Genomic DNA, 15083 nt, shown 5'->3' with positions numbered 1-15083 from the left:
ATCATTACCTGACATGTTTCTCTCTTTCCCACAGAATGGCTGGAACTGAAAATGAATAAAAGAAGATAGACTTTTCCAGTTCTTTGTTTAGTTCCCCTGACTTATTTTCAGCTTTGACAGTGCTTCTCACGCTCTCAGTTTCACTGCTTCCTCTCTCTTTTCTGGTTCCTTAAATTTGCACAGAGCCTTTGATGCTTCATCAGGGCAAGGTAGAGCACAGGGAAGAAACCCTGAAGAGCTGTGACAAAAGGGCAGGCGTTGCCCCAGGGATTCATGTACTGAAACATCTTTAAAATTCTTCTGCAAAACTGACTAGTTGGGAGTTGACATTATCCTTTTAAGAACAGTTTATGTTAAGAAATCCTGGTTAGTCTCATGAGCAAGTTTTGGCTAAGCACAAGTGCTAATGACTTCTTTGAAATGAAAAACAACTCTAAAGACAAAAATAGCTAGTACTGAAATCTCTCACAGTCAGTATTTACAATTTCTGTGATCTCTTATCCAGAATTACAATGATTACTGCTATGCCAGCAGAACTTACCACTTTGTGGGTTTGTCTTTAATGCTGTAATTAAACCCAAGATGATTTTCATGGGCCCAGAATGATTTGTAATTCTTGTGACATTGCTGTCTTTTAAGTGGCCTTACATAAGTTGTAATCTTCACTGACCTAAGTTTGCAGACACTTTTTATATCATAGAGTCATACAATGGCTTAGGTTGGAAGGGACGTTAGAGATCATCCACTCCAACCTCCTCACCATGGGCAGGGATGCATCACTAGATTGGGCTGCTCGAGGCCTCATCCAATCTGTCCTTGAACACCCCCAGGAAGAAGGGATCCACAACCTCTCTGGGCAGCCTATTCCAGAGTTTTACCACCCTCATACTGAAAAACTTAGTCCTAAGATCCAGTCTAAACCTACTCTCCCTCAGCTGAAAACTATTCCCCCTTGTCCTATTGCTAGACACCCTTATGAAAAGTAGCTTTCCACCCTGCTTATAGGATCCCTTCAGGTATTGAAAGCAGCTTGATTACTCACTAATGTTTTCATCAAGTAACATGTACCTCTGGGATTATTTCAACCTGATGTGTATAGGTAAAAGTACAATTTTCCCAGCCTTTCTCAAGATTTTATAATGTGTTTAAGTAATTTTTAAGTAAAACACTATTTTTTCTTCTTGCCAGTATGCTTCCCAATAGCTTGCCTCTGTTAGCCCTCCTAGAAGTCTTAAAGACATGCCCTTTAACAGTCCTTTTGTACTCTTTCCTCCAGCATGACATTTTCATCTCAGATGACACAGGCCAGGCACTCTGCAGTGACTCCCTAGCATTCCCAGAGCTGAACAGTCTAAATACCAAACCCTTTTTGTTCTTCTTAATGGGTCATTATGTAGTGCAACCCTCAAGATCTAATCTCCTACTAGTTCTCCATAGTTTTTGGAGGGGTAGATGTTCCTTGCTATGCAATAAGACCAGACTGGCATCACTAATATATTCAACAGGGCAGACAATGTGTTACAGCAGTAGTCAGTGAGGGGTGGTTAAATGGGGATGGGCAGAGTATTATATCCTCAGTTGTGAATTTCTTCATGTTGGAAACTCAGCTATTTTTGAAGGCTGAAGTTTCATTAACACGATTCCTCTGTGGAAAAGTTTCTGCACTGCAGAAACATTTCACTTGTCCTTAAAAGTTTTGTTCTGGGAATATTTCACATAAGGTGTTTGAATCTTGAACCTGCCTGTGCCTAGCAGTATTAATGACCTGGGGCAGGGAATGTTTATATAGGACTAAGCACCATGGCAGCACTTAGTAAATAATGAAATAAATGACAGGCTTTCTTTCTGTTTAAATACTGTGTTTGTCTTCTGTGGGTACAGATCTCTTGTGTCATGCTCAGCAACATCATGTGGGTGAAACTGGATATTGCACAGGTTTTATTCCACATCCTTGAATATACTGCACCAGCACAGACAATGCACTGGCTAATAAAAAGGTCAGAGTCCTTCATATAAACCCATAAGAAAAAGACAAAGTCCTTGGAACCTGCACCAAAAAACAAACAAACAAAAACCCCCAAAACAACCAACCAAACCAAAACCCAACAAACATATGTACCCACCAGGGTTCTTAGGTTTTATACAAATGCACAATTCAGGTAGAAAAGGAAAGAAGTTAATACATCCAACTCAACAACTGCAAGCACGCAGGATCCATTACAGTCCAAATTTTCTGCTCCTTTTCAGACTTCTGAGAGTACACCAAAAATACTAGGGCTGGGAAGTTACTCTGGCTGCTGTGGAGGTGAAGCCCAAGCATATGAGAGCCAACACAGAATTAGCAATGTGAAGAAAAACCATGCTAGTTAACTGTTTTAAAGCACTGAACAGAGAGGAATTGAGAAGATAGAAGAGTTACTGCATTCTACAAACTTGGCCTTGCAGGCCCACACACAGGTGCAGAAGCTGGCAGGGGGGCGGGGGGGGAGCACATCTACTGTAGTGTGTTTCCCCTCAGAACAGCCTGAAAGCTTCTCAAGACTCTCAGCACTTGTGTCTCAGAGACATCACACTGCAGTTGACTGTGCCTAACTCACATATGTTTTCAATAGAAACATTGAAAATCACTTCAAGATTGAGGCACATAGATGTTAAACTTTGAGCATAAGCTGAAGAACAAATAGAGCTATGCTAAATTGGTTTCTGCTACAGCCTGATGAAATACTCAAGGCGCCACCTAATCCCAAGTGGTCCCATAAGAACCACCAGTATCTGTATGATCTACTACTACTAAATCAGTCTTAGTTTGTAGGTGAAGTTACTACAGTCTCAATCTGATTTAATACTGAAATACTCCACGGCTGAATTCAGTGTATTTTATGGCTTTGTGATATCTGTACTTGTGAATTTTAATGATAAAATATAAGTAAAAATAATTCCTATTAATGTGTGAAGTAATTGTGCACTTATCACAGAATAATAATGGTGATATTAGATAGAAGATTTGTAACATTTGTCTACAACTATATTGCTGCAGAATGAGCTGCACTAAAGGGCCTTGAGCTGGTCCAGAAGACAAAAAAAAGTGAAAAATTCAACTCCAACAACCAGCAAATGGGGAGTTAAGGTGTTGTGAATTGAAGCCTCTGCAAAACCAGACAAAACAAGATTGAAGTTAAAAACTTTTGCCAGTTCTGGAAGAGATACTAAAATCTGCTTCTACCACTATGAAATGATATCAACCAGAGAAAACTGGGAAGGGATCAAGAAATAGTGGAATGAGAGACAAAAGGTAAAGACCATCAGGATGAAAGGTGAATTTGCCATCACAGGCATCACCAAATGAAGGCTGCACGCCCTGTGAGTTTTGATAGTCTTCTTGATCGTCCACCATACGGTCCAGCAGTGGGTTTCTTGGTCACAGTTATGCAGAAGGCCAAGCTAGACAATCTGGATGGTTTAGGATGTGCAGTTGGAGTTTCAGCACTGTCTGCTGCTTGCTTTATGACAGTAGTTGTAGCAGTAATGAATGGCAAATGAATGAGTAGCAGCATGCTGGCAGCACTGCAGTTGCAGCAGGACAAGGTTCCATGCATCATAGTGGTTCAAACATGTCCCCCATGTCAGCAGTGAATTCTGCTGTTTCTGCTTGCTGTGGGGTTGACCAGCAGAATGGTAGTTGTGGGAACACAGAATTGAGGAGCTTGAGGTATTGTCTGAAAAGAAATCTCTCTGGAAGGGAAAAAAGGGAGATACCATTCTGCATGTCTGGGCTAGTGTGAATTCATCAGGCTCTGTGTTTGAATGGGAGCCAGGTACAGTGTACAAGTAACTCCTGTTTGCTGTGCCTGACCTAAATCCAAGTGCTGCTTTGTCAGGTTTTGTCCAACACATGTGCTGTTTCCCTACTGTGTGGTAACGCTGCTGGAGACATTGGAAACCTGATGATTCAGACACAGAAGTATGAAGGCTGCATTGCAGCAATGTGGAGGAAGCAGGGACATGTAAACCTTGTCATGCATTTTATGGTGGTCAGATGTTTCAGTTCATGTTGAAAGAATTCTTATTTGGGAAATTTCAAAGGATTAAATATCGAGCATCTCTTCACATGCTAGATGGCAGTGAGGTTCTGCAAGCATTTCTCTGTGTTTGTGGGGACATAATGTCTTGTTTGTTTGTTAATAAATAGCAATTTTTGGGGGGATCAACATATAAGAGAGCCCAGCTGTGCAGCTCCACTGCTGCCATTCTTTGGCAACAGTGAGAATGCTGAATCCTTCCTCATCTTCAGTCTCACTGGTTTTGAGGAAGACAGGAGTATTACACAAGAGGCATTAGGGTGGCAAGAAAAGCATTACAGAAGACTTCTACTCAATGGGAAGACTCACAGCTCTTCTGTGATACCTGCCTCTGGCTAGGGCATGAGAAAAGTCCCCCTGGGTGTATGAACACCGAATCCCACTCACCCCTGATACTTATGACATCTCTCTACAGCTGACACCAAGGTCCTTTCCTCAGTATAGGTGCAGCAGGTGAACTCAGTGTTGAAGGTGGAGAGGATGATGGATATCATCACTAAGAGATGATAAGACAACAGGCAATTGAGATTGTTGCAGCATAGGTCCACTAGGGCCCCAACCCTGGAATGTGGTATTAAGTATCTACTATTTCAAAGATCTGTGTGTAAAGCCTAAACAAACAATTAAATAAAAAGTAATAAGTAGGCAGCAATTAGATGAAAAGAAAACCCACAAGCCCAAAAAGGGATGCCAGCAGGTAGCAGGGAGGGGAGATAAACAACTTTTGGTCTACTTGGGTGGCAAATGAATAATGTTGCTAGGAAGCAGTGGTTTTGCTGCAGCGAGAAACTCCATCTCAAAGCAAGAAGCAGTGGAGCTGAACTGCACTGAACTTTGTGAACATGCCACCTCATGCTGTTAGCACCAAGATTATGCTTTTAGTACCATATGCATACAGTCAGCCAAGCTCACACACCTGGAGTACACGTCACTCAAAGGAGAACAGGGAAATGCACATAAAATAACCTTTTTGGAGGAAGGAGGGAGGTAGGAAGAAGAGAAGGTGGGTGTAACTTGACAACTCAACCCCCAACTCAAATGACTGATTGTTTGGACTGTCAAAATTACTGCCTTGCTCACAGGACATTTCATGACCAATATGAATTTGCAGAATAGTCTAAACCAAGAAGCCGGCTTTGGCTTTAATGAGGACCATACTACTATCCTGCTATGGAGTCATCAGTACCCTGAGTGCACTAATATTCCTGAGTCATCCTGAGGAGTCCAACCTGGGCCTCCTACTCTGGCACCCACTAGCCTGGGAGCACCATGCCTGTGTCTGCACCACGGTGGTGAGGGCACTGCCTACCTTGGGGCTACCCAGGGCTTCCAGCTTATCCCAACTGTGTGGAGCATCCCACTCTTGCTGCTCCCCAGGATACACCTGAAAGAATTAAACCAAAACCATCTTAAAAGCAGAGACTCTTGTTTATGAATGCTAGTATCCTTGCAAAGCAAAATTACAGTTAGTGCAATTGCAGGATGACAGATGTGGAGTAAGTCAAAAACAGATCTTAAAAGAAGGAAAAGATAGTAAGTACAGTACCCAAATCAAAATCTCAGTGTACAATGTACCAGGCTGAGAGGCTGTACAAAATCTTTAGATATTTAACTACTTGTGTGTCTTCCTGTGGGGAGAGAAATGTCAGATTAGTTTTCCCTGTGGAGGATTCATTAGTATTCTGTCATTGACGAGTCAGTATTTTTAGCTTAGTGAGCTCAAGATGTATTGTGGTTTAGGCCTCAGAACTTACCAGCTCTGGGAAGTGAATTAGAAAAAAAAAGGAGTGCTTTAGGAACTGCAGAGTGATTTTCCAAGTTCTTTTATAAACCATCCTCCTCACTTGCCGGTTAGCATTAAGCACCTATTAACTCCATTTCAGGAAGGTGGTGATTAAACTGGGTCAAATGGAAGTGATTAGGCTGGATTATCCCTGTCATGGAAAAATTTACTGGAAGATCTAAGAGGGAGGAAATTGCCACGCAGTTTCCAGCAAGTTCTGCTGGAGGTTATATGATTTTCCTTTTCTCTCTGCAAAAGAGCTTTGGCCTACCCTGGATCCCTGTAGATGCTTACACTCACTTTGAATTGAATTGGTTTTCATCTTGGCAATTCCTCAGGACTGGTAAGGAAAGCAGTCGCCCCAGCATCACTCCCACATGTATCACTTACCCCAGGTCTGCCTGTACTGGATTTTGGAAGCATCCCTGAAGACACTGAAGCTACCTTTCCTCAGGCCTCTTTAATGAAAAACTAACCCTCTCTTTTAATTTCTGGTGCTAAAAAGTTACTAAGGAAGTGTTTGGATAGACAAGGAAGAATAGTATCATGCCTGTTGTGAGGTCAGACTCTGGAAGGCCAGCAACATGGCCCAAAATGGAGGAAACAAATCTTGTACTTCAGACTGGATTAAAATGGCGGGAGGCACAAGGTGCTATTGGTGTGCTCGAGCACACCTGCAGTGGTTTGGATATGCTCAACCCTGAGAGCAGTCCTCTCCCAGAGACCATGAGATGGGTCTGTGTGAGGCCCATGAAGCGATTTCAGATTCAGCAGTGTGACCCTCAAACTTGTTATGTGCTAGCAACAGCCTCCTGAGAGCCCAAGTCAGGCAGAAGGCCCTGGAGGCCCAGATGTTATCCTTGAAATTAGCCCCATATGAGCATCTAACCTACACAGGCAATCTATGCATGATTTGTGTAACAGTCCTTAGCTCTGGGGTAGAGCAGAGTAGACCCTGGCAAGCCTTTCTCTCAGCACAGCCTCAATTTAGTAGAGCTTGGCAAGCCTTTTTCTCTCAGCACAGCCTCAATTTAAGGCCTGTGTGATCCTGCCAGAGAGAAGCAAATATTTTGGGACTTTGATGATTACTAAGAAATAAGTGGTATTTTATTGCAGAGACTGGTAGATGCAGTTTCCTGTTGGCCAGCAGCCAAGGGGGTTGCTTCCTCCTGGTAACATCCCTGAGTGTTTTTTCAGAGCTTGACTCTGTTACTCTGTTTTACTGAGATTTTCAGCAGACACTACGTCACTGACCCCTTTGTCATAACCCTTCTTCCTCTTGTGCCGTTAGAGAACTGCCCAGGGGAAATGGGGCCGAGATGCGTGCCTGTGTACAAGCATGTCGACGTGCATGAGCCTGTGCGCACAGCTGTGTTTATTTTATGTTGCACACAGAGGAAAGGAGGATTATTTATGTTCAGTCATTATGTGTTCCCCAAGCAAAATATTTTCTGCTCTGATTTATTGCTCTCTGCAGGCTTGCCCTCGAGCATTGTTCTTATATTTGGAGTCAGTCACACTTTTTTCATTTGGAAATGGAAAACTTACCTTTGATGGCATGTTTAATTTAGAAAAGAATAAAAATAAATACAACAGTTACTTAGTGGGTGGAGGAGTCTCAGAAACTTCTCTGTTTTCCTATTTTATGTTCCTTTTCATTCCTCCATATTTTGTTTGCTTTAAAAGGAAGGGAAAACAGTACCTGGATAAAAGGCAGGAGCAAAATTCTTTTTTGTCATTTTTGGTTAAGAAATGAGAAAGGATCAAAAGGTTTTACCCAGAAAAAGTCAACGTGAAAAGTACCTGCCATTTTCTGATTAGCACTGTTGTGCTATTGATCAAAAGCATCCAGCCAACAAACCTTTGTAAACTAAAAACTGCTTGCACACTATATGGAGCCAGCATTTCTTGGTAACTACAAAAGAAATGCCCTTTTTTTTTTTAACAGTTCATAGTGCTTTACAAAGATTATGCAAGTGACTTTAGAGCTTGGTTTTCTTCTTATCTCACAAATATCAAATATGGGAGGCTCCCTCCACCCCCAGCCTTCTTTTGATAGAAGACTTCTCAGAGAACCAATGAAATCAAATCAGTTTGGTAGGCTGCACTTAGAACAAACAGGAGAATGCAGATCTTTAACAAATTGAGCTTTTCTCCCATGTGTTTCTGATGAGGTTTGATTCAAACAATCTCAGATGAGTTTTTACACAGTCTCAATAAAAATTCTTTTAAGATCCTATTTTAGATCTTTCTTCCTTACTCCATTTTTAACTCCCCTCAGTACTTCAGGATTCCTTTCTGTTTTGAGATACAAAGTCCCTTCAGCTCTATTGCCTACGTGGCAAAAAGAGCAAGAACAAAGTGAGAGATCATTTAAAACCAAAACCAAAACAAAACATAATTAAAATGTCTGTTAAGACAAAGTCATCCATCATTATGGCATCAGAAGAGAAAAAATACCAAAACATACACTTTTTCTCCCCTTCTTGTGAGCCACATCTATCAAACAAGAGAAAATCTTGTGCTATTCTATTTGTTTTCTAAGCTGGATGCACAAACTAGCTTGGCTATAGCCTCCAGGGATATTGTCACCAAACAACTGCTGCCATTAAAGTGTTGGAGGTAGGAGGTCCATGAGGAAATGCAAGAAGAAAAACAAAATTATATTTTTTTAGGGGGGGTGGGAGAGAAAAGCATCTAATAACTAGATCTGGAAGTGCAGCTGGGTGCTCTCAAATTAGAAATCTTTAGGAGGTCTCCCACACATCACTGTAGGATTGTGAGTTTGCTGAGGAGTTTTTTGAGCTGTGCATTGCTGCAGATATGCTTCACCTCCTCCAGCTTTGCTATCTTTTTCTTGCTAAGTCTCCCTATAGATGTAAGCCTCTCTCAGTTAACTTCCAAGTGCCTCTTTGGGCAGTGTCTCACTGCTTTTCCATCCCTCCTTTCAGTTCTCTTTTCTCCATACAGTTTCAATCCCGTATCTCAGCTACTCAAGAGAAAAGATCAGCTCAATGGATTTCTCTCCTTCCCAACCAGCTGCCCCTATTATTTATGTGTTTAAGGAAAAAAAAAAAAAGCTTAACCAGATGTATACTAAAACAATACTTTTTTTTCCCCTCAGGCATTTTCACAGAATCACTCTTCTCTGCAGGTAATTCTATGGTTGTTTTACAGTACAGATACAAGGCCACTTCCCCACATACAGTGTTGTGTGGCCCTGAATCTGGTAGGCTGTCAACTTTCCCCTGCTTCCAGCTGAAAATCATTTTTCAGCACACATGGTTATACTCCAACCTGACAGGACTAGCACAGTGCTTGAGCACTCCCCTGCAAGGACTGGTCCACAAAGGCTGTGTTCTGCAAAGATACCTTAATGCATGTGTAACGTCTGTATCTAAAGCATGCATCATTTACATGCATGTGAGCAACCAGGTTACCTCACCAGATACTATTTTCCAGGATCAGTGAATAGCTGAACAGATTATCAGAGATAAGGAAGGAAGAGAAGCAGCTACTCTCTCGCTTCACAATGCACAAAGCACATTTCTTGCAAAACAAGAATCTCCAGAATACCTACAACAGTTAACTGTGCAGACTTTGAGGGAATTATTATTACCACGTTTCGTGGGAGGCAAAGAATAACCATCAATTACTATTCCCCAATAGCTGCCCCATTAAGGCTAAAATTAGTCTTGGTTTGAAACTGAAGTACAGCAGGAAGGTTGTTGTGCTCCTTGTTGCTCTGCAAGAGGAAAGAGCCTCAGGAACCAGGTGCTTTGGGGTAAAGGCCTCTAGAGGTCACCAGAACCTTATTAATAAGCATTGCTAAACGCATCTGTGAAGTGTAAATTGCTTTGTTTGGATCGGGGGTTTCCACCTCTGCAGCTGAACCTCCCCTCTCACAAGCAATCCAGACTGTCATTAGATGGCAACATGAAATGTTTGCAAACCCCCACCCTCCTGGAGAGGCTTGGCTATGCAGGAGTCAGCACCCTCTAGGGTAAAAGAGCAGTCATCCAACTGGCATCTTTTCCTCTGCATACAGTTCCAACCTTACCTGCGTATTTCTGTGATAAAACCTGATCTGGCACAGCTGGAGTCTCATGTGTCCCATGGGAAACATCCTTGCCACACCTTTGTAAATCCAGAAGATGCCACATCACACTAGTGTGAGAAGGGTGCCACTTTCAGAGAAGGGCCAGGAGGATGATGAAAGGACTGGAGCATCTGCCCTTTGAGGACAGGGTGAAAGAGTTTGGGCTGTTCAGTTTGGAGAAAAGACAGCTCCAAAGGAGACCTTATTGTGGCCTTCCAATACCTTAAGGGGGCCTACAAGAAAGCTGGGGAGGGACTTTTGAGGGTGTCAGGTAATGATAGGACTAGGGGGAACGGAACAAAACTAGAAATGGGTAGATTCAGATTGGGTGTTAGGAAGAAGTTCACCATGAGGGTGGTGAGACACTGAAACAGGTTGCCCAGGGAGGTGGTAGAAGCCTCATCCCTGGAGGTTTTTAAGGCCAGGCTGGATGTGGCTCTGAGCACCCTGCTCTAGTGTGAGGTGTCCCTGCCCATGGCACGGGGGTTGGAACTTCCAACCCTGACAATTCTGTGATTCGTTGATTCTTCTCATGCTGACACATGAAAGCAACAATTCAAAGGGGAGCACAGGCTGAGTGTGCAGATGAGGCAATTGGCAAGGATTTCTCTGCATTTTTGCTTGTCAAATTATGACCTGCAAATATGGGAAACTGTATAGAGTGAGGGTTCCTTCCAGGTCACCCAGCCCTGTCTTTACAGAGAAAGTTTAGAGAAGAGCTACAATTTAGTGATGATTAAGTGGTTGTAGTGAGGTCAGAGACCTCATCTGCTTCACTCAAGAGCAAAAAGGAAAGTTTAAGTAATTTTCCTGGAGCTTTCTCAAGGGTTTAGGAATGAGACAGCCTGGGGAAGAGGGAGCTGGGTACAGCTGACAGAGAATATTTCTTTCAAGACAGGAAACAGAAGCTGGTCCGTTCAGGAGTAGTTCCTCTGAAGAGAGGAAAGGTATTTATTTTGGGAGCAGTCAGTGGAATGAAGGCCTGTGGTGTGTCAGCAGGGGGATTTTTGTCTCCTCTGAAAAGCCAGAAGTGAATAGTGTGCACCTCACCAGGATGCTGAGTGTGGTATGGGGGTGGTTGTTGTGAAGTGACCTTCACAAAGGGTTCCTTTGCTTTTAGACACAGGATAGTGCAGGCCTAGGACATTTCCTCAGAGTTCAGTGAGATTTTCTGGGTGCACAGCAGATGAGGCTTTGTGCCCTCAACAACTCGTGCAGCAGCTCCTTTTTGTGGCCCTTCCTTTGCCTCAGTGGCAGCAGGTGACTTCCACTCCTTGTGCTCTGCTCTGGGAGCAGCAGCCTGCCTGTAATACGATTGCACTGAACGTGTTTGCTGGGGATTAGCAGGTATGTTATTTTTGCAGCCTAGAACTATGATGCTGCAGCCTGGCCAGAATCCATGTGTTTGTTCCTAATCCCATGCAAAGCCCCAGACAGGTCAGCAAGACCATAAACAGAGGCATGTGCCCACTTGAAGTAGGTTAGGATTGTTTTGGTTGCAGCATACCACTGCTTGGGAAAAAAATAAAATCATATGAATCTCATAGGCATCCTTTATTTCCTCCCCTTTTAAAAGATGCACAGAGATAGGGGCTTCCTTTCTTCTGAGTTCCCTTCCCAGGCAGGCTTCTAGAGAAAGCTTATTGCTTCTTCCCCCTTTCCAAACAGCAATCTCATCAAAATTTCTCAGTGGCTGCCATCTGTTGCAAGCAGAACACCACCCCTTTTGCTATTTACAGTGCAATTAACCTTTAGCAAATTAGCCTGTGACTGTCATGAAAGGATTAATTAAGGCAACACACCCTTGTTCCCACCTTGCAAGTAGCATGTTGCATTTCCAGCAGCATAGCCATGACACTGCTAAAAGCCTTCTAGAATTGGGGTGGGGGGGGGGTGTACTTTTTATCCCTTCTGCATTATCCCAGGAAACTTGCCAGCCATGAGGAGATCTGTGAAGAAGGGCTCTGACTGACATAGTCCTGTGGAAGTAGCTATGGTGATAGAAGACCTGTCCTTCCCCAGCAGTGTGGCTGTTTCCCCACTGCTGAATGTTACTGCCCTGGTATCAAGGATGTGGGGCCACTCCTCAGCCACTTCAGCTGAGTGTTGTAGTTTAAGCAGCCAAAGAAAGGGAGTTGCTGCCAAAATACCAGGCTGCTTTGGAAACACACCCTGATTTGCCTAGCACCATCAGACCTATTATCCAGATCTCTGTGCACATGGCTAGGAGGCGTAATCCATGCACACTGAGGCCAAGGCTTCCAAGAGCCTTAGACTTCAGCCCTTACACAGTGGAGCTGCTCTCTACAGATCTGCAAGGTGTGCCTGGGTTATCTGGACATCCCTGTGCTCGCTGCCAGGCCTCAGAGAATGCTCAGGCAGATGAGCCAGTTCCTCCAGCTCCAGCACAGCCCAAGTTCTGCTAGGAAAAGAGGCCTTGGTTTGGGAAATCCAGTACACTGGCCCTGCCTTCATTCCTCTCCCATGCAGATGCAACCCCTGGCAGAGTGAAACGGGGTGGCCAGCAGAAGTAGTAATATCTTAAGCCAAAGCATCTGCAGTCACCAGAGATGTCTGGAAGGCCAAAACCTCAAAACCTGAAGCTGCACAGTAGTGCTGTTGGTAGGCAGTGCCAGGCAATACCTGTATTGGTGGGTGATGCTTTTGCTGTACTGTCAATAGCTCCATGTCTTGTGCTGTGTTGTCCATCACAGGCTTGTCCTGCTGTACCTCTGCCACCTTCTCCTCACTCAGCAAAATCTCCTGTGGATGGGCTCTGGAGAGACAACATCAGCCCAGGGAATGGGGCCTTAGTAAGGAAGGAAACAGAATCACAGAACTGTCAGGGTTGGAAAGGACTCCCAAGGATCATCTAGTTCCAATCCCTCTGCCATGGGCAAGGACACCTCACACTACATCAGGTTGCTCAGAGCCACATCCAGCCTGGCCTTAAAAACCTCCAGGGATGAGGCTTCCACCTCCCTGGGAAACCCCTTTCAGTGTCTCACCACCCTCATGGGGAAGAATTTCTTCCTAACATCCAACCTGAATCTACCCATTTCTACTTTTGCTCCATTCTCCCTAGTCCTATCATTACCTGACATCCTAAAAAGTCCCTCTCCAGCTTTCTTGTAGGCCCCCTTCAGATACTGGAAGGCCACAATTTTCAAACCATAGGACCGCTCCTAAAAATTTAACAGAATACTGATCACTGGTAGTGCTTAGCACTCACATTTCTTCAGCACCACGATGTGAAGGGTGTGATGACCTGTAGGAACACTATTCTGACAAACCCGGGACGTATTTCTCAACTGAAATCAGGTGTAAACTACTTCCTTATGTTTCTTTGGATCCTTGAAATTTTGAAGACATAGCTAAACAAAATACTTAGCTTTGTTGCGAGTTCAGGCTGTGCTTGGTGGGGCCAGGTAGTACAACGTTATTATTCTTAAATGATGAAAGTGTTTAGCTGATTTTTGTCTCTTGTATCAGGAAAAGTTAATTACAAAGTTACATCATCATTGATGTAGTTCTGTCAGCTATTTGCATGTCTTCTCTGATTCCAAACTCTGTCAGGGCTAGAAAACTTGGGAGGCTTGCAGACTTTTGCGTCCAAGTGTGTATGTAAGGAAATTATGAGTGTGAATAGAGACCTAGATGCATATCATTCCAAGCCTTCTCCTCCTGTTTTTCTCTGATGGAAAAACACTTAAGAGCCAGCTTGGATGAATGCAGCACTGGAACTCTTGGCACACAGCATGCTCCAATCCAGAGGTACACATAAACACAGCCTGAGGTGATACAGCTGGGTAATAACCATTCAGCATTACTGGAAGGAAAGGCTGAAACAGCCCGCATCTATTGCAGAACACTCCACAATTATGGTATGGACATTTCTAATCATGTTCAGAACACCCAAAAAGCTGGCAGAGGGGAGCAAGGGATCATTCCTGTTTCAGCCTTACCCTTCCTTTTGCAGCAACACTTCAGCAGCAAGACAGCTGGCTAAACACACAACTGAAAGGCTGCAGCTACACAGTTGGTGACAGCAGTATGCAAGGCAGCACCAAGGCCAATTGAACAATAACATGAATACAAAATGTAGTTGATAGAGGATAATAAAAAGAACAAGTGTTATAAATTATTATGCAGCTACTTAACTTCTTATATAATTGATTACTAAGTCCCTACTAAGAACATGAAAGAGGAGTGACCAATGTAATTTGCTGATTACATGGACATTATTTCAAACCTTAAGACTGATTCTTCTCAGATATAGTAGCATAAACTGACCACACTCCTGCCCCTGCAACTGAAGCCAACAGGAGCCATAAATCAAAACCTCCACTCAGTGTATGAATGTAAACCAAAGTAAGTGGCAGTTTGTTGTAATACCTCTTGACCTGTACTATGTCAAACAGGGCTCAGGCTAAGAAGCTGACACACTGGCTGTTTGTTGGAGGCAGCAGATGGGTAGAGTGGACAACTGCCTGTGCTAATCTCTTTACCTGTGGTGGATGAATCTGACAAGGATCTTAAGTCAGAAGCCTTCGTATTAAGATCTTTTACATGTAATGAGGGGAATGACTTCCATTCGCCCTCAGAGGCTTGGTAAGCTTTCCCACATCAGTGGTGGATTCTTGGGTTCCTCTCAGTTTAAGGCAAAGAGAAAAATTGCATATATGGGCATATGATGAACTTTTCCTAACCTCAATGAGTCAGTCTAAAGTCAAATAGCCTGTCTCTAGTGAATTGGGTCATCATCAGTGAGCTCTTTGGAGAGCAGGGCCTCTAATGCTGAAAACCTAGTAAACTATTTACGTTAAGACACTTCATTTTGCCTTCCAGGGTGCACCACAAGTTGCTTAGGAACGCTAAGACGATTACCTCTGCTTTGCAGTATCTCTCAATTATGTTCCAATTAATATTGATAACAATCTGGCAAAGGCAGCTTAAAGTAGCTGTAGTCACTTCAGTTACCTCCTTGCCTGAAATCCACAGCCTTTGAGCTGCACAATACAGTAACCTTTAAAAAAAAAATAAATTAAAACCATAAAAGGAGCCTCTTCCTGCAAACAGCATCTTTGGCCTGGCTAATTAGGTAAGGCTTTGGCATGATGGC

General features: G+C 43.4%; 1 long non-coding RNA gene across 1 annotated transcript; it reads right to left on the bottom strand.

Moving 5' to 3' along the window:
• Window positions 1-11030: 11030 nt before the first annotated feature.
• On the bottom strand, window positions 11031-14968 carry LOC128897620 (uncharacterized). The gene is made up of 3 exons (XR_008462494.1): window positions 14849-14968; window positions 12605-12770; window positions 11031-11265 (listed from the first exon to the last, which is right to left on the bottom strand). It is a non-coding gene; the product is annotated as an uncharacterized LOC128897620 (long non-coding RNA).
• Between the last annotated feature and the right edge of the window lie 115 nt (window positions 14969-15083).

Source organism: Dryobates pubescens, chromosome 12 (assembly GCF_014839835.1).
Source record: "Dryobates pubescens isolate bDryPub1 chromosome 12, bDryPub1.pri, whole genome shotgun sequence".
NCBI lineage: Eukaryota > Metazoa > Chordata > Aves > Piciformes > Picidae > Dryobates > Dryobates pubescens.
This window is presented reverse-complemented; position numbering and strand designations above follow the sequence as displayed.